General features: G+C 43.3%; 1 pseudogene across 1 annotated transcript in view; it reads right to left on the bottom strand.

Annotated features, from left to right (window-relative positions):
• The window catches only part of LOC308440109 (solute carrier family 49 member 4-like), a 166,461-nt pseudogene that overhangs the window by 10,191 nt on the left and 135,468 nt on the right, over positions 1 to 20,802 (bottom strand). Inside the window, exons 2-3 of the transcript in view lie at positions 17,938 to 18,636; positions 16,643 to 16,907 (exon numbers count right to left, since the gene is read on the bottom strand). The product of the transcript in view is annotated as a solute carrier family 49 member 4-like (transcript). The remainder of the gene's footprint in view (positions 1 to 16,642; positions 16,908 to 17,937; positions 18,637 to 20,802) is intronic.

Here is a 20,802-nt window from a genome sequence, read left to right as displayed (position 1 = left end):
CTGGATGAAATGCTGTACAGTAGGGAGAGGGAACTTGTAAAGCCCACCTCCAGCAGAAAGACAGGGCATCAAGTGAAGGATGGGGTTGCCATCCCACAGTCAAAACTCTGACCTATAATTGTTCCTGTCTATAAAACTTCAGGAATGGAAAGGAGAAGGGCCTGAGGAAAAGAAGGTCCAAGAACCTGCTCAAAAGGGAATCCAGCTTAAGGGCTGGGCCCAAGGCCTAACACCATTACTAAGTCTATGGAGCCCTTACAAAAAGAGACCTATCATGACTGCCCTCTGAGAGACCCCACAAGCAGCTGAAAGAGTCAGATGCAGATATTTGCACCCAACCAATCAACAGAAGCTGTTGACCCTGTGGTTGAATTAGGGAAAAGCCAGACTAAGCTGAGGAGGAAGGTGACCCTGTAAGAGGACCAGCAGTCTCAATTAACCTGGACTCCTGAAATCTCTCAGACACTGGATGACCAACCAGGCAGCACACACCAGCTGATAAGAGGCCCCCAACACATATACAGCAGAGGACTCTCGGGTTTGGGTTCAGTCAGAGAAGATGCATCTAACCCTCAAGAGACTGGAGGCCTCAGGGAGTTTAGAGGTCAGGCAGGGATGGTGGGGTGGGAACATCCTCTTAATGACAGGAGGTGGGGACTGGGAGGAGGTATGGGATATGGAACAGTTGGAGGGTAGATCAAGAGGGGAATAAAAACTTAAATGTAAAACTTAAAAAATAATAAAAAAGTCTACTATTTAAAAAAAAAAAAATAGTACCCTGCAGAGGCTTGGCCTCTACTGAAGTCTGCAGAATTTCTTTAGGTCAAAATTCTGAACAAGAGAAACAAAAAACTATCTAGAGCAGTGGTTCTCAACCTTCCTAATATGACCCTTTAATATAGCTTCTCATGTTGTGATGAGCCCCAAGCATAAAATGATTTTTGTTACTACTTTGTAACTATTTTTGTGATTGTTATGAATCATAACAAATATCTGTGTTTTCCCAATGGTCTTAGGCAATCCCTGTGAAAGGGTTGTTCAACCTCCAAAGGGGTCATGACCCACAGGGTAAGAACTGTTAATCTATCTGTCTGTCTGTCAACCAAACAACCAACCAACCAATCAATCAATTATCTATCTATCTATCTATCTATCTATCTATCTATCTATCTATAAAATAAATCAGCTAGCAGCAAAACCCATTACTATTCTCTCTGTGTAAATAATCACTAGACATCGGGAATGATTTTTTTTTTTAGTATAGAGTAGAGTTTATTCTGGGTGGGGGGAGAGTTAAGAGGGTAGTAGGGGCAAAGAAAGACAGAGAGACAGAGAGACAGACAGACAGACAGACAGACAGACACACACACACACACACACACACACACACACACACACACACAGAGAGAGAGAGAGAGAGAGAGAGAGAGAGAGAGAGAGAGAGAGAGAGAGAGAGAGAGAGAAGAGGCCAGCCATGAGCACATGGGGGGGACAGTGGGGAGAGAGCAGAGGCAAGAGTGAATTTCATTTCTCACCAGAAAACCAAAGGGTAGGCATAACAAATCCTTTAGATAAAGGACCGATTTATATCTTTAGAGGTTAAGTAACAAGCCTAAAATCTTATTCCTGAGAAGTAAAAGTCTTGATTGAAATCTAGGCATTGCTTTCCCCTAAGGTGGGCAGGTAGTGGAGTGGGAACTGAGATAGAAATAGAGGGTGAGCTGTAGGAGGGAAAGTGAGGATCCTGCGGGAGTACTCAGAGATGGAGTTCATCAATAGATCCAAGCCCTGTTTATAAGGGAGGGAGACCTTAACACCTGTGGTCTCTAAGCATCTGCTAATCCTTCCGGGACAGATGGCTCCCAGTGCTAGTCAGGGCATCATTCCATCAGTGGCTCAGCAAACCCTGTCTTGCAATGGCAGTTTTGATGCTGTGCCTACATAGTGACCCCTGAGTTGTGACATGGTTTCCTGTAAGGATGGCTTCTGGGAAGAAACACACTAATGGTCTGAAATAACAACTCAGCATATGTGAGCATCACAGATGGCCACACAAGCAACAGCGCCTGAGTGAAATGCTGGCTTGAGCTCCATCAGAACTGAATGTCCTGGAAGAAGTAAGCTTTTAGAGCTGAAGAGATCCCAGTCACTTGGATGCCCATGGCAGTTCACCCTCTCAGAGATGACCCTGGCTAGGAGCTAGCCTTGGGTTCATTTGAAAGTAAACTCATCAGAGAACATAGACCAATCTCAAGCAAATGGTAGTGAAATTTCACTTTTATGCAGAGCTCAGCTCATAGGACAACAGACAGTAGAATACCATTTCTTGGGTTCAGGTTATTTGGGAAGCAAAATTCTGATGATCATTAGCAATAATATTTAAAATGTGTACTTTGCAAAGAACAGTGGCATACATCTAAGAGCTCTTTATGATTAAAAAAGTGTGTGTGTGTGTGTGTGTGTGTGTGTGTGTGTGTGCATAAGACAATATCTGTGTACATATCTGCTACTTTTGAGAGTTGGCTTGTCTTGAACTCAGGTGCTCAAGTTTGGTGCTAACTAATTTCATCCACTGAACATGCTCTTAGACTCTTTATTTGGTAATTCTAAAAGCCACTGTTTAGTTTGGCAGAAGGTGACAATGAGGACATACCACCTCAATAGCTGGAGAGAGAAAGTTCTTTTCTTTGGGGATGTACACATAGCACTATAGTTATGATAAATAATGCGCTGTGTCTTTTATAGTCACCAACAGAGAGAACTTTACTTGTCCTTACCACAAAAAGCAAGGACTTCCGGGGTTAATTATTTCATATTATTTTTTTATTTCAAATGTTCTTCCCCCCACCTGTGTGTGTGTGTGTGTCTAAGTGCGTAGGAAGGTATATGTTTGTATGTGTGTGTACATGTATATGTGTATGTGTGTACATGTGTGTGTGTGTGTATGTGTGTAGATGTTAGATGCTGACTTTATATGGCTTCCTCAATTGCTCTTTGTTTTTTTTTTTAGATAAGGTATCCCACTGGCTCAGGAGTTAATGGATTCAAGTGGATTAGTGGCTAACAATTCCCAAGAATTCTTTTATCTTTGCCTTTCTAGCTCTGAGATTGCATACAGGCTCTGCCACATCTGGAGATCTGTTTCTCATGCTTATGTGGCCAAACTAAGCCACCCCTCCAGCCCATCCATATTGTATTTGTAAATCACAGTATTGCCCTTTACCACATAAATACTTGCAACTGTGTTTTGTCAGTTTTTAATTAAAAGTAAAAATGGATGGCTAAGTTATGGGCAACTAGGACTTGGGTTCACCTGGGTGTAATTGCTCATGCATGTGTGAAATGAACAGTATATGGAATATTCTAGGCCCTTAGTGTTTTCTTGAATGAAGTAAAGTAAGGACACATGATAAACTACAAGGACCAGGAACATTGTCTGATGTACAACATCCTCTCATACGACCATCTAAATTGATGGTATTTGGAAGACATGATTAAATTAACCAGAACAGGGCTGGGGATTTAGTCAATGGGGACAGTACTTGCCTAGTATGCAGGAGTTCCAGGGTTTGATCCCTAGCACCACATAAAACTGGGTGTGGCTCTTGCTTGTAATCCCAGCACTTAACTAGACGCCAGAAGGTCAGACATTCAAAGTCATTCTTAGCTATCTTCCAAGTTGGAAACCAGCCTGGGCTACATCTTTTTTTCTGTTTAGTAACTTAGTTCCTTAATCTCTTGCTAGAACGGTGGGCATGACTGAGTAAACCCAGAAGACCTGTGCCCTTGATAGAACTCAGCAGTTGACGTGCTGAGGGATGATGACTGGTTTCTGTATGTAGCAAGATCCAGAGCAGAATGCCTCCAGCTTGCATTCTGATGTCCTTCCTGTCTTTGAACTTGAGTATGGCACAACTTGGCTGCCATCAATGCACTTTCTGGGTATCTAGTCTTCTTTGTCAGACCCAGTGGCTAAGTTTGCTGTCAACCTCATAGCAACTAAGTGTCAAAACGATTAAATGCCAGGAGCATGTAAGCGAAGATGAAAGAGGTTAATCCACTTACCCAAAGGCATTTTAACACATGCTAGCGTCATGCCCACTTTAGGGGGAAATCTCAAAGCCTGTACTCTTTACTCTACCTTGCAGTTCAATCAAATGAAATTCTCTGAGTTTCAGCTTTATTATCTGTCACTGTTGTTATAATGTTTGCCTCTCATACTTCGTTAATTTGCTAAGATCATTAAATGAGGACCCAGGTACTCAAAGGCTCCATACCAGGCTGTGGAACTTTGGTATATTACTATATTTTAATGAGATCATTAAAACAAAATATTTGCATATTGATATATAATAACAAATTTGATGGTAGCTGTGGAATGTTTATGAATGAAGTTGGATCTGATTTGGGGTCAGGAAAGAGGAGTGGCAGAGAAAAAAGAAAATGTTTACTGACTGTGTACTGAGTGTCAGGTATGTATAGTACTTCCCTTAATACAAATACTAATAAGACTAAATAATTATCAATCTCCATCTTTTGATGTTGTCTCATTACAAATTGGGCCGGAGAGGTGGCTCAGTGGCTAAAAGTGATTGCCAGCAAAGCATATGGGCCTTTGTTTAAATCCCCAGAACTCACACAAAGCCTGGAGCAGTGACTGTGACTATAATCCCAGCACTTGCAGGATGAGATGAGATCAGAGACAAGAGGATCCCTTGACACTCTGGGTTCAGCCAGCAAGTGTAGCAGCAACAATGAAGACATTGCCTCCAAGGTGGAAGACCAGGACCAAAGTACTCCTTTGTTTCCTAGCTTCCTCACCCCCCAACCATGCACCCCCATCACACACACACACACACACACACACACACACACACACACACACACACACACACACACAGGAGGGAAGGGAAAGAAAAGGGGAGAGGGAGAGGAAGGAAGGCAGGGGGGAAGAGGGAGAGGAAGAAAGGGAGGGGGAGGGGGAGAGGGGGAAATCAGGAATGGAGGAAAAGATATAAAAGAACATGCCCAGTCAAAGTGTCAGAGTGTCAGAGTCACCATCACATTCTACAGTTCTAGCCTAGGCAGCACTGGACTCAACAAAAGCAAACCAGGAATGGGGTCCCCTGAGTTTTAGGCCAGAGCTGACCAGATGGAACAGAAAGTGATAGCTCTTGGCTTTATAATGACCCTGCTCATAGCTGTCATCTGAGAAGGTGTCTCAGGAAGGGGAGGGGGCAGATTTGCCACCGTGAAGATCCCTGGGCTCAGAGAAGAACCCTGGGAATGGACTCAAGGACATCGACTACAGAGCTGTAAGCACACTGCTCACTTTTAGCAAGAATCACTTGGGCGAAATCAGTTTAGGTTTGAATTTTGTTTACTGAATTCATTGCTGTGTAAACCTTGACCATGACTCTTGGGCCACACCAGCTCCCATCAGTGAACCAGAGAACATGATCCCTCCTTAGAGGATCAAGGCGGTAGGAGGGTTGAGCGAGTTAAGGCAGGAAGCATGGCTGGCTGGAGCCCGAGTTAAATCAATGCACTTTTCCTTCATACCTCTCTAGGGTACATTTTATACGAGGCCTCTGGGAGGATTTCTAAAGTTTCTGTGCTGTGCCTCCAATTAGCCAGAGATACCATTGTCTTCCTGAGGTTTAAAATGACCATCCCTGCAGTTCGTCTGAGCCCAGAGAGTGGGGGGCTGTGCTAAAATTTAGACAAGAGCGACACTCATAAAAACTAAGTCTCAATGAATCCCAGTCATATTCTTTCTCAGTCAGCGTCCACACTTTGATGACAATTCTTATCATCCCCCCCTCGCTCACATTTGTTGTCACAGACCTTCTGAGAAAAACCTAGAGGAGTTGCCTCCAGGCAGCAATGGAGGATAAGCATTTTATCCTTGCTTTATCTGACTCAGGCTCCTTTGTCCTGGGAATGGAGGGCATTTGCCTTATTCTAGAGCCTACATCTTCTGCAACAAAGCTGAAAAAAAAACCATATTAGCTTAAAAATGCATGCATACATGCATGCATACATACATACATACATATTTCCCCAGGGCTGAAGGAGTTTGCTTTTTCTTTGAATGGCTTCCTTCTACTGAGGCTGCCTTTCTAGGGGGGCTTCTCCAATGGAGGTTAAACACACGGCATCAGACTTTGTCTCTTGATTTTAGCAACATAGGCTTGGGGGCTGAGGTGTTTAAGCTCCAGAAAGAAAGACTGAAAAGCCTTAATCTTACATTATTTTATGGGCAGACACCTGGAGTTCTTTTCTAGCAGAACGAAGGAGTCTTCAAAGATGGGCTGAAGAAACTGGCTTCCCCTTTGGCCATTTGATGAGGTATGAAAAGTCCAGGCATTCATTTCAAAAAAAAAAAAATCCTTTGTCTCTATCTGTGCGAAGATCTTTCTAATGATCACCATGACAGTGTGAAATAAGAGACACATGCTAAGGCAGAGGAGCTCTGCTTAGTTTACCTGCTCAGCCTTTCTTCAGTGAAGAGCTCAGCGTTGAGATGGCTAGATCCTGGGGAGGGGGTCCACAGTCGCATCCTGGAGAACTCAGGGTGACATGGGAGATAGGGCTGACATGTTCTTCCCCTCAGCGGAGTCGTTTAGCACAGACCGCCTTGTATATGTGCCTGTTAGTTTTGGTTTTCTGAGAAATGCAGCTGCAGCCCTGGGCAGTCTGGCCTCGTAGCAGGCCAGACTTCCTCTTTGTGAATTGTGGTACTAGTTTTGAAGGTGTGGAGGCTGTCAACGCTCACCTTACGTCATACAGATTCGTGTGCAGCCCTTCACAAGAATCAGAACACATGACAGCAGACCGCTAAGTGACTCAAAGTGAGCTTTGCCTAGTGGACATGTGGACTGTCTCGTGGCTGTAATGCCTCCCTAAACTCCAAGGACACATGCATCCTCTCAGGGATTATTCAGAAAGCACCCAGATTCAGAAGAGAAGTGGTTGGCGCCTATTCTTCCTGTGTTTGTTTCTGATGATGGGATCATAGGTAATTTCCACATCCATGCGCAAAGTCATGTAGCATAATTGGAGCACACATTACAGACTCAATATATGCCAATCTGTTTCTTCCTTAACCTTAATCCATTTAAGCTTGTCCTCTGGAGTACCCACTATAGTGGTCTTAGATGATTTAATGCTACTTAAATGGATTTTATTGATGCTGAATTTTATAACAAATTCCTACACTATTCAGAATAAATTCAAAGTTTATCTCTTTTGGGTGGGGATAGCTCTGGTTTTGAATTAATGAAGAAAACACTAAAATAAGCTCTTATGGGGTGTTAATTATGAGCCAAGCATTGCACTAAGCAGATTTAGGTGTCAACCTATTTAATTTGCCAATAACTACGTGAGAAGAATATTCTTTATTTCATTTTGCGGTTTTGAAAACTGACGCCCAGAGAGATACAAAGCAATTCATTCTCTCTCTCATTGAGCCTTTATCACATCTGGGGCTTAACACAAGGTCTGTCTTGTGGGCTTGCTGCCAGTTGAGTCAGGTTAGTCAGTCAGTTGTTTTGGTCTAGACCTGTATAAGTCTCTCAGGTTTTGCAAGTCATTGTTGCATACATAGAGTAGTGGCTCAGACAGTAGGAATGCATTGTCTTCTAGTTCTGGAAGCTGGAAGCCCAAGTTAAAGCATTTTTGTTTTTTTTTCCTGGACCTCTTGAGGGGGAAGATGTGTATTTGGCATCTTCTAAGCTTGTAGATGGATGTCTTTCTTTTAACACAGCCTCCTCTATGCATCTGTTCAAATTTCTTCTTCTTAAAGGAACTAGGCAATCTGGGTCGGGGCTTGCACTATGACCTCATGTTAAACTTATGGCTCTGTAAAAATCTTCTGTCCATATAGGCCACATTTTGGTATACTGGGGCATAGAACTACTAAATAAGAAATTTGAAGGGATATTAGTCTTCACCCATACAAGGGCCTTCTTCCCTCTGCAGGCTGTCCAAGGCTCATTTTCCTGAAGTTTGGGTGCAAGAAGGAGGAAGCCATACACACCTGCCCCTTTTAAGTCTCTGTTCTCATTCTGTTTGTTCAGGTCTCATTGGCCAAGGCCAGACTCCTGACTTGTTTCATCTAGAGTGAGTATGGGGACACTTTCTCAAAAGAGAGATGTAGACAAATAAGTTATAGTGAAAGGGCCCATGTTTACAGTTAGTTCTCAGGACATTGAAAAGTCAAGTTCAATATAAAATACCAAATAAGGAAAAATTAAAGATTGGTGGGAATATGGTTATATGTGATGTTTATTGCTTTTTTTAAAAGAGAAAAATAAGTCATCCATTATATATTAAATATTTATTATCAGGGCTATATTCCTACCCCTTTGGGGGGTAGATAGGAAGCAGGATCTAAAGTTTAAGATTATTTCTTTTTTACAATGTAGGTTTGAGCCAACCTGGGCTGCATGAAATTCTGTCTCAAAAAGCAGAGAACAATGCCTATCTGCCAAACATGCTATTAGATGCTGAAATACAACTGAAATAAACATATACCTGCTCTTTATCTCTTGTAGCTTATTTTTCCAAGGAGTCAAATCTGAACACACTTTACTAACACAGAACTACCGATTTCATTCAATGCACTGAGGTGGGCCTGCTTCAGCAATCATTAGTTCATTGATGTTTGGCTCCCTCTGCCTATTCCTTGCCAGGCACTGGGTCAGATGTAGAGAGGTTCAAAGTCAAAAAAGAAAAACAAGTGCTTCTTCATGGGGGTAGTAGGCCAGAAAGGTGTTAAATGAGAAATGCTAAATATGGTGGATCTTCTGACAATGGATAACAGCGGTTCTCATATGTATGTAACAGGCTCTGGGTTCAGAAAATACTTCCTTTGGGGAGGTGATGATGAAAGCCGAGGCCTCTATGATGGGAGGGGGGTTGCTGGACCAAATGAGGAGAAATAAGGGAAATGAAGGGTGGAAGGAAGAAATGAAGGGAAGGAAGGGCGAAGGGAGGGACGCAGGGGATAAGGAAGGAAGATAGGGTTGGAGGGATGGCGTGGGAAAACATCTGAAGCCTTCGAGTTGTGTATCTGCATGTCAGGAGGGTAGCCAAGCTCACTGAGGAACCTACAAAGCAACAAGCTACAGGGATGCAGAAGGGACAGGAAGATGGTGGTCTAGGAACCGCTAGAACAGGGCAACACTCACTCAGCTGAGGACCACAGCGCACATTTTCTCTTGGCTGCACACCTTGACAACTCCCCTGGGTCCTTCCATCTTTTGTCGCTGATTTTATGCTAATTGCTGCAAGATTTCTTGCCTCTTGACCGCCATGCTCTCTCCCCACCCTCATGGTCTATCAAGTCCAGGAGCCTTGAGTCACCAGAGGGTAGTTCAGGGAAATTCACCGGAGTCTGGGTTTGAACACTAGGGTTCTGAGGATCTGGCTGTCCTGCTGAGGGTACACTTGGCTTTGAAAGAAGTATAATCCTTTATGTTTTCCACAAGGAACCTGGGAATGAGAGCATGCAGCTGGGGGCATGACTTTGAAGGGCTGAAGAGGTGGCTGTGAGGATTCCAGATCTGAGCCTGGCTTACACTGAACATCTGTATCTTTCCAGTCACCTCCCTGATGGGCACATAATAGGCTATATATGTGGAGAGAGGAAGCCTGTTACAGCAGAGCTGCATGTGGGGCAGGAGAGGATGCCTCTGTGCTGTTGCCTGATCAGCAATTTCTCTTTCTTGGTAATTCTCCTGGAGCATGGTATCCTTTAACAAATAGGACCGTCAATGCCAGTATTCGGAGAGAACATGCTCCCTTTCAGTCTGTTGGGAGGCTCAAGTGTAGGACTGGGTAGCTTTGGAGTTACATTGGCTTAGCCTAAAATCTGCCTAGCTCCTCCTCTTCCATTGAATGGACTCAGGGAAGTTACCAGGGGAAATGTTTTCTCCTCTTTCTCATAAGACAGGTTATAAAGGTAGCATCACAAGGCAGGAAACTATAAACTCACCTTCAAATGTAGTTGGGCATGTGTGTCCCCTCCCTGGAGCCAATCTAAAGAAGGCAGCTTTCCAGCCCCTCCCACTTTTATTATGAATTGAGTGTCTATTGAAATTAGCAACTTAATGTAAACTTAAAAATTATGTCTAACCTTTACAATTTTTATAGACTCCCAAGAAGGAGGAATAAGTCCAGAGCTGTGATACAGAATGTCTTCCTGCCAACCTGCGTTTCTAGAAATGGATTTCCAGTATGTTCTCGGGGCAGACCCAAACTTGGTTCTACTTTCAACTTTTGCAATCTTCTTCTTCTCCTTCTCCTCCTCTTCCTTTTTTCTTCACCTTGGTCTTTGTCTTCATCTTTTTTTTTTTTTTTTTTTTTTTTTTTTTGGAATAAGAAGAGTTTAAGTGTCAAGAAATGAAGAAGAGTTCTGGGTAAACATTCTGACACCTCTTAGTATTCAGTTTCCTGCTTGCAGCTGGTGCTGCCTGCCAAGTCCGGGCTCCTGTCAGACAGCTGGGCTCAGGCTGCTGTCATGAGCTGTACCCGCACGGTGCGGCTTATACGCACCATATCTCACAAACATGAGTCAGTTTTCTATATCGTGGGGGAGGAGTTGTGGCATTTATTGGAAGAGCTTATCTTTTTCTAAGTTCTGTCTCCTCAGTGGATCAAAATCCACTTAAAAATTGCAAGAGCAATCCTGTGTGGAAGCTGGGTTAATTAGTACTAGCTTTCCTGATTTATGACAGTTTAGCATCTGCTCATTACGGTGCCTCAGGCAGCTGGACACTGGGCGCAAGTCAGAGGGGAGGGACGCAGCTTTCTCTAATTGTGTTCTCTTATCTTCTATCCCGTGGTCCCAGGACACACATTGTGAACCCTCATCCCATCACAATTAACTGTGCTCTCTTTCACATCACAGCAGTATCTTCCAAATGGCACATTTGGGTTTGAACTTAAGCCTAACTGTCCTCCTCTGCTGGATTCAGACGCGCTCAACTTCAGCTGGTTCTGAGACACCACTGGATTCTTCGTATGAAGGTTTAAATAGTTACTGGGAGAAAAGCTCAAATTTGAAAAGCCTGATCTCTTGGAGAACGCTGTGGATCCTTGTGCATCTTAAGGTGTTTCTGCTTGCTGTCTTAGATGCCACGACTGAGCATCCCACAGAAAGGAAGAATCTGTACATGAAATATGAGTGCTCGTTGCGAGAGCTTGCAGGCCCTATGAGGGGCAGTTCAGAGTGCCACCCAAATTCTGTCATGTGTTTTCTATTACAACCATGTTTAAGCCCTTTGGAGCTGCCAGGGGAAGAGGTAAGCAAGGGCAGAGAGACAACTTCCCTAAAATCTATGCCTCACACCATGTTCACAAGCCCACTATTGAATGTATAGCAAGCTTCTCCAGAGAGGTCTCATGGGTTAAGTGTCAACACTTCAGCTGAGTCAGTAGTTGCTCTTGGCACATCACGCAGCTTCGTGCTAGAATCAAACAGTATGTCTGGACTGACACTGCTGCTATTTCTGCCACACATTTGAAGAAGCGGACTCAAATGTTGCAAGGCTTCCAAGATGAGTGATTTACCTCTAAGGTCCCCATTGTAAGGACTGGGGACTTTTGTCCTATGGTCTGGCATGGGAAGAGGCCATGGCTTAATCTTGCATAAAAGTAGACGGCAGCACAGCGCCATGACAGAATGAAACAGGATGAAACAAGACGTTGGTCAGGATGTGTACACTGGGGGATTTACCCCGTGACTCGAGCTTGAATCTGTGTAGAGAGAACGTGCAGACTGAGTGAGGTCTCAGTGCAGAAAAGGAGTCAAGCAGAGATTACCCCGGAAGGAAGATATTGCTGAGCAAAGGGAACACCAGGAGAGGTCCCCAGTATTTGAGTTTAAGCATGACCGATTACAAAGTCCTGGCTGGTGGCTGTCTTACTTACCACCCCAGATGGTAATACCATGCCATTACAATAAACCACTCAGCGGTTGCTGAGCTGAACTGATTATAGATTAAAACTTGTTGCTTTTAATTCATGAGACTTTAGAGCTCTAATGACCTCACAGTGAACTGGAGAAGAGCTAAGACACAGGCCAGACCCAAGCATCTTAACCAAAACCTCTTCTTGGCATGCCTCTTAATGTTACATAGTAACGGCACCCAGAGCTAGCCATTTTTCTTTAGTAGAGCCTTGTTTAGACAAATCTGGCTGGGGATGTGACATCATCCATAAGAAGTAAAAAAAATCTGCTATGGGTTGTTTGCCAAACATTTTTCCCTGAGGTTAAAAACACTGTAGTATTTTTAAACTATGCTAGCAAAATCATTCCCCCTCCTGCACACAAGGACCCAGTTCTTGCCAAGATTGCTAAATTGGCAGGGCAAAGGGCCCCACACCATCTGTCCTCACACTGGCTGAATTCAGGTCTTGAAGGAAGAGTTGGATTAAGGAAAAGGAAAAATAGCCCAGAAAATTGCTGAGGAATCCCATGGTAGGCTCTCAGGGTGAACAGGCTGCAGGTGTGATGGAGACAGACTCAGAATAGAGGAGAGGAAGGAGGCTGAGGTGGATACCCAGGATGGACCTGGATCTGTGGTGTTATGGAGGGACAGGACTGCCCACCTCTCTCCCTCATTCTCTGTCTCTGTCTCTCTCTGACTCTGTCTATCTGCCCCCTCCCGCCCCCCCCCGTCTAAAGAAGAAGGAAATCTCTGGTACCTTTCCATCTTTAAGGCGGTCAGGAACATTAATAACTGATATGAATAGAGCAGTAACATTTTCAAAGCTGCCAATACCATGCTTGGTGTCTGCTGCAGTTTAGGCTACAGCATACCCCTGCCCTCAGTATAATGTTTGAGATTCAAAGTCACTCATTAAAGAATCTCATCTGGACCCTGGGGCTGGTGGAACACTGGGCAAGGATAGGCTCTCATTTCCTACCTTGTCCCAGCCCTTACTTTTTTGGTCTTTGAACAGAAGAAGCAAAGGTCTTGTGAACTAAAGCGTGAACACTCAATTCTAGTTAGCAGATGGGCTGAGACTTGATCCGAAGTCTCCAGTTTGTTACATGAACCCCATGTTAGGTAAACACTCTCTAATTCTGGGGTCTCTTAAGAAGCTGTAGGAACCTGTCTCCTTAGCTAATAATCTTCTAAACATGTCAGTGCAGCCATTGTAAAATTAATGTGCACATTGAAACTAGGGTAGTTCAATGATTCGAATAAGTTTGGCCCCCATGTGTTTGAATGCTTGGTCCACATGGAATGGTACTGTTAGAATATTTGGCCTTTTTGGAGTTGGTGTGGCCTTCCTGAAGGATGTACATCACTGTAGGAATGAGCTTTGAGTTTTCCTATGTTACAGCTCTGCCCAGTGTGGAACAGCCTCCTCCTGCCTGACTCAAGCATCATGTCTGCCTGCAGGCTGCCGTGCTTCCTGCCACGATGATAATGGAATAAAGATCAGAAACTGTGAGTCAATCCTAATTAAATGTTTGCCTTCATAAGAGTTGCCTTAGTCATGGCGTCTCTTCACAGCAATGAAATACTAAGACAATGTCCATCAATAGATGATTGAATGATTAAAATGTGATATGTATACACAATATAATATTATTCAGCTACAAAGAAAGATTAAATTCTAAATTTTGTAGGAGAATGGGTAAACCTACACAGTATTAAATTAAGCAAGGTAATCTGACTCAGAAAGGCAAATCTTCAATGTTTTTTTCATATGTGGATTCCAGTTCTCTCTCTCTCTCTCTCTCTCTCTCTCTCTCTCTCTCTCTCTCTCTCTCTCTCTCTCTCTCACACACACACACACACACACACACACACACATTTGGTCATTGTATGTATGTATGCATGTTGTATGTACAAGTGCCTATATGTATGTGGAAGCCGGAGGTTAATGTTGGCTGTCTTTCTAGATTATTCTTCACCTTAGTTTTTTGAGACAGTCTCTTAGTGTATCTAAAGATGCTCTGCTCTACCAAACTTCCTACCAATGATCTAATGAGTTCCAGGAAACCATGGGTTTCTCTCTCCTTCCCCTGACTCATGTTTGAGTTACAAGATACATGTGGGAATGCAAGGATATTTTTTGGGTTCTGAACTTAGGTCCTTATAATAAAAGACATTTTTATGACCAAGCTGTCTTCCTATCTCCCCACACAATGTGTGTGTGTGTGTGTGTGTGTGTGTGTGTGTGTGTGTGTGTTAGTGTGAATATAGGTCATGAAATTAGAAAGGAGAATATGACTGGGGAAAGGTGTTTTTGAGGATGCAGGAAGAGAAATTGAGCTCATGTGACATGAAGCTGGAAAGAAGCCTACTGATGGGTAGTAGAGTACGAAGTTTAAGGGGGAGGGGCAAAAAATGGAAAGCAAGATGATTCATGATTCATAAAACAAAATGTTCAAAAAAGTAATGAAACCCAATACTTTATGTAGTGATAAAAATAAAAATTAAATTAAAAATTCTACAAATAATTGGTCAGATTGTGTATAAAGGGAAACCTAGGTCCTAAAAAAAGAGCTGTTTGTTTGTTTGTTTATTGTAGAAAGAACTCTAGGTACTTTAAAGAGAGAACTGGAGTATTCTTGAGTGAAGTGCTCCATGAACACTGGGGTATTGTTTTTATACAAATATGCCCTGTAGCTCATCCCTAGGCACAAAGCCTGTGCTCAGGGAAAAAATTAATACAGAATGACACAAGCTTGGCCAGGCTGGGGCTCTCTCTGTGCTGCTCACAATCTGTTCTGATCACTTTCCCAGCCAGCCATGTAAATTAGCAGATGGAACAGAGAAAGAGTTAAATAGGTTTTCCAATTTATGCCAAACAGTCTGAATATTAAGCTATAATATGGTTGATGTTAGGTTTCAGATGAAGGCAAAACTCTTTTCTTTAGAGATTGCTCAATATGGATAGGCTACTTCCTTTAAATATGATTGGGGGTGTGGAAGGATTCCATTACAGGACTATTGGAAATGGGTAGCAGTTTTATTTGGGAAGTATAGCAATTCTGGGGCATGGATTACACAGGAGTGAGAGTGGGGATGAGCTCTTGGGCTTGCAAGACTGCTGTTTTATTTGGCTGTGCTTGAGTCTAGCACATTCTAACAATGGGAACAAAAAGGCTGAGAATGTGTAAAAACAGCTTGATAATGATTCTGATGGTGTTGATGAGAGAAAAGACATAGCAACGAAAGTTGAGTATAATTAAAGACTGGATTTTCCAGTGGCATTTTGGTTTTGAAGCCTGTTATGCATTAAATTGTGTCTTCCAAAGAGATGTGCCGAAGGCCTAAGGCCGATTTTGTCAAATATGTTCTTTCGAAATCAAGTGTCTTTGTAGATATCATAAAGAGAAAGTTGGGCAAAGAAATGGTTTCTGGACAGTTTGACTTCTAAAGTGAGGGGAGACAATGAGGTATCCAAGTCAAATAAGGCTGTAAACATGGAGACAGAGATTGGGTATATGCAGTCAGAAGTATCTCCTTCCTTCTCCCTTCCTCCCTCCCCTCTTCCTTCCTCCTTTCCTCCCTCCCCCTCCCTCCATTCCCCTTCCTTCCTTCCTTCCTTCCTTCCTTCCTTCCTTCCGTCCTTCCTTTCCTTCCTTCCTTTCTTTCCTCCTCCTCCTTCTTTTTCTTTTCTTAGGAAGAAATAGGTATAGGCAAAAATCTGTCCAGCCAAATACAATGACTTCATTTAGTTGAATACATTAAAATCTAAATGAAAATACAGGTGTGCAATTCAGATATCACACACAGATCTTCAAACTTTCAAAGTTATTCATCATTTTTTTCAAATAGGGTATCATCTGACTGCAATCTAACCTGGTAAGTTACAGTGGGTGCTGGACTTTACACGGTGCCACCACATGTGATGAAGACGCACATGCTTCATGTCGCTTTCACTTTATTTTTTAACAAAGTGCTAAATCACAACAGAGTTACGTTTTTCACACAACAGTCAATGCAGCCCTATCAGACATTTAGTTATCTTGCTGGCATGGCTGACGCTATACTCACAGAAACAAAGGTGGGTGGGAAGGAGCCAGGGCCTGTGTCCAAGGACAGCGAAAGGCTTCCCACCTGATTAAAAGTAAGGAGTCATATAAGAAATGGCTTTATATTACAATAACATGTAGTGTACACATGGCTAACTTCTATCACTGGTATACAGCTCCACTGTTTTGGAATTAAAATCTGACACAGGTTGTGATGTCTTCAGAAGTTAGTGGCATGAATCCCATTCCTCTGCTGTGTGCCCAGAGGAGTCATCATCAGAGAACCAACACCCATACTTTTTGCTGCAGTTCAGCTCATCAGTAGGTTAGCATAGGTCCAGTGCACATGTGGGTGACTTACTATGTGAGTGCATCCTGTGTGAGATGTCACACCTCCAGCCCAGAGTCCAGCACACGTGTGCTGCCAACACAGCTGTGCCACTAACACGTACTGTCCACAGAGTTTCCAAGTCCTCCTGATACTCAAGTCCTGCATTATTAATTCATAGTAGTCATTAAATTAATGTAACTTAACAGAATCTCTAAACAAAATTTCTTTCTTCGCCCTTTCTCCCATTGCATGTGCAATTCCAAGCAAAGGTGCAGGACTAAGGTTCGGTCCCTTTAAAGTCCTACAAGACTGTAGTCTGAAACTGAGATGACCACGTCAACGTAGAGTCTGTCATAGGATTCCCTGAAGCACAGAATGAGAGGAAGACTGAGCATACATGACCCGGGAAGGCACCAGATGAACCAAGACAACTCTATATGATAAAATGTGACAAAGAATAAAAACTCTCCCATGAACATATTACTTAAAAAAGTAACAACTCCATGGGTCATCTTTTCTGGAACAGGGTAGATAGTTTTCACAAAAAGCTCAAAGAATATAGGAATGCTGCTGTAAGCTGATACAACCACTCTGGAAATCAGTCTGGCACTTCCTCAGAAAATTGGACATAGTACTAACTGAGAACCCAGCTATACCACTCCTGGACATCTACCCAAAAGAAGCTCCAGCATCTAACAAAGTCACATGTTACGCCATGTTCATAGCAGCCTTATTTATAATAGCCAGAAACTGGAAAGAACCCACATGTCCTTTACTAAATGAATGGATACAGAAATTGTGGTACATTTACACAGTGGAGTACTACTCAGCTATTAAAAACAATGACTTCATGAAATTCCTAGGCAAATAACTGGAACTTGAAGCTATCATCCTGAGTGAGGTAACCCAGTCACAAAGGAACACTCAAGGCATATATTATATGCAGATACTAGTCCCAAACCTTGGAATAACCAGGAAACAATTCACAAAAAGTATAAAGGTCAAAGAAAAGGAAGGCCAGAAGGTAGATGCCCTAGTCCTTCTTAGAAGGGAGAACAAAACAGTCATTGGAGGAAATAAAGGGACAAATAGAGGAGCAGGGATTGGAGAAAAGATCATCCAGAGATGGCCTCACCTGGGGATCCATCCCATATGCTGCCACCAAACCCCAAGCACTATTGCTGATGCCAAGTAGTGCTTACTGGCAGGGACCTGATATGGATGCCTCCTCAGAGGCTCTGCCAGAGTCATACTGATACTGAGGAGGATGCTTGAAGCTAACCATAGGACTGAGCAATGGGATCCCAATGAAGGAGCTATAGAAAGAACTGAAGGAGCTGAAAGGGTCTGTAACCTCATGGGAAGAACAACATCAACGAATGAATGAAATCCACACAGCTCCCAGGAACTAATAACCAATGGGTTGTTATGGAGAGACCATGGCTCCAGGTGCATATGCACCAGAGGATAGCATCCTCTGGCATCAAGAGAACGGAACACCAAGGTCCTGAGGCGAGAAGGGAGCACCTTCACGGAGGCAATGGGAGGGGGGAGGGGGATGGGATAGTAGAAAAGGGGATAACACCTGGAATGTAAATACAGAGAATACCCAATAAAAAAATAAATAAAGAATACTTCCTGGAGGATGCAGGAGGCATACAGTGTTACTGTTGTCCAAGGCAAGTGGGTGATGCTATTTAGACCGGTCAGGGTGAACCATGTGGAAGAGAGTGTAGCCCCAGAAAATAGGAGAAGAATTAGTTTCAGCATACTCCAGATAAAATCTGCAATCTTTGCCACAGCTATCCCAACAACACAGCCTCCAACTATGGACCAAAATCCAATCCAGCCAGCGTCTACTTGACTAACATGCACTGGTGTTAAGATTAAGACCAGAACTGCAGACCAGCCAGTAAACATACCAAGCGATCCTCAAAAACCTCAAACTGCTTAATAACCTACAAAAGCTCTGTCAGTAACCCAGCCGCTGGTTTGCAGCAGCAACACTGGGAGGAAGAGGAGGCTGTGGCGGGAAATAAGCGAGTGTGGCAGGGAATATTAGGCAGACAACATCAAGTTCTGCATATAACAGTCTCGATTCGGTCTTTAATATGAGCCCTGCTGCTCTCTTGGACCAAGAGAAGAGCAGCACCCCGTACACCCGCAATCCCCCGCCCTGGGCTCGGACCCGCTTCCGACAGCACAGCCTCTGCCTGCTGGCCCCTGCGCGCAGCCCACTGCCCAAGCCCGTGCGCCAGCTGCAGTTGCCGCTCCTCCTCTTCAAGTATCTCCTTATCCACTGAATGATGGAGGAAGCCATGAAATATCTCCTCTTGAATAGTCTGGGAATGCTGTGACTTTGGCAGCACCTTCAGTTTAGACTTCTACCTCTGGAATGCATTTCTTTCGGTGAAAACCACCCGGTCTATGGTGTCCATCATAGGAGACATAACAAATGAACCCAGACCAATAGATTTGCCACTTAGAAATACCGCTTGGAAAATCTCTCCCCCACTTTCTTTTTCTTTTTCTGTGGTACACAAATGAAGTTTATTATGAGGCCCTCACAAATAAAACAACAACAACAACAACAACAACAACAAAGTCCAACCCACAACCTTAAAGAACCCAGATATGAATACATTCCTCAAAGGGTCTTCAGCATCTAGGGTATATGTCTCTTTTTCCTTCTGAATATTGCAGTCATCCTCAGACTCCTAGAGCTAGACACTGCATTTTCTTGGTATTATGTGTTCTGTTCTCTTTGTTTGTTTGTTCTATTTTTATTTTTTAAGAGATTGGATATACAGGCCCTTGAATCATAAACTCAGATAGGACATGGGGTGGACTTGAACTCAGTCATAACTGAGCCTGACCCTCATCTACTTACTCTGTGTCACTTTCCACGCTAAACTCAGAGGCTTCCCTGTGTCTGTTTCTCTACAAGCCAGTCTTAGCTTCAAATGGCCTTTGGGTCTTCTGGTGACTGAAGCAAGAGTTGAGAAGCAAATTAAAGCCTTCTCTTCACCACATCTTCAGGAGTTTCTTTCCCCTCAGACTAGTCAGATCAGCTTTTGTGTGATGGAATTCTCCAGTCTCGTTTGTTTAAAGAGGTGAAGTTGGTAGATGAGTTGTTTCTCTTGACACTGTGACCAAATACCCAATACGAAGCAATGTAAGGGATGAATGATTTATTTTGACTCTCATTTGAGAGGATATGGTCCAACATGGCAGGGATGGAATGAAGGCAAGAGATACTCAAAGCTGTGGTGGTGGGAAATTGTTTACATTTGGGCAGATCAGGAAGTAGAAAGTAGGGATGCCAGCACTCAGTAGCCTTACTCCTTTTTGTTCAAACTCCTTCAACTTATGGGATGCTATTGCCCACATTCAGGGTAAGTGGTATTTCCTTAGTTAAACCTCTTCAGAGACAGCTTTGTAGGCATTCCCGGAGATCTGTGTATTATCCCGCGATTCCAAACTCAGTCAAGTTCACCATGAAGATCAACTACCACAGGCCAGAATGATAAAAGAAGACGGTAGGTGGACTAAGAGTCTGCATCATTTAGGATGCACGAGCCCGTTCATCTTTGTATTGCTTTGGCCTTGGCTGTATAGATACATACATATAGGCATAGCTCTGACTACAGTCAATGTCTACCTGGGCCTTGGCTGTGCCCATTTTATTCCTGCTTCACACTATAATGTCCACAGTTGGACCACTGAGTAACTAACACAGACCACCCAGCTAGTACTCTGGCATGACCCAGAGCAGGATCCACAGCCCACGTGTAAGCAAAATGACAGTAATTTTGGGAGCATTGCATTCTATTAGTTTGGTACTGAGAGATTTGTCCTTCCGTCCTCTAGGAAGACTCTTTGGAACATAGTGTCTTATGAAGGCCTAGGAAGATGACACCACAAGATTGGGAAATAGAGCAACTATTCAGGTGAGAGGTAAAGCAGACAGTTCAGTGTCATTTTTTTTATAGTGATCCATTTCCCCCTTTGGTCTAGCCTTTCTCGTTCATAAACCATCCAGTCATAATGTTTAAGACTCTGTTTTCTGGTAAATCCAGGTTTGACTAGTCTCCCTGTGAGTTGCATTGACAACTCCAGACTAACTAGGTCACTTGTTAAACACACACATTGCAGCAAACACCAGAACAGTGATAAGAATCAACATTTCAGCTTTAGAGCCTTTGTATAGAAGATAAAACCTTTTAGTGATTGACATGTACTTTATAATCTGAGAATGAATGCTTCAGTGTAGGTAGACTGAGGACGAAGGGCAGAGTTTGTGAACAATACCTGACATTTATTTGCCTCTAACAAGAGAAAAATCTCTGCTTTGGAATAGGAAACTCACTTTCCATCCCACAACCTATGGGACATTTGCTGTCCTCACTGAATAAATGTTTCCAGACACGTGTGAGCAACGGTAATGCTTGAGGGAGATTACTTC

Source organism: Micromys minutus, assembly GCF_963924665.1.
Source record: "Micromys minutus genome assembly, chromosome: 1".
In the NCBI taxonomy this organism is placed as follows: domain Eukaryota; kingdom Metazoa; phylum Chordata; class Mammalia; order Rodentia; family Muridae; genus Micromys; species Micromys minutus.
Note: the sequence above shows the minus strand (reverse complement) of the source record. Positions and strands in the feature narration are given on the sequence as shown.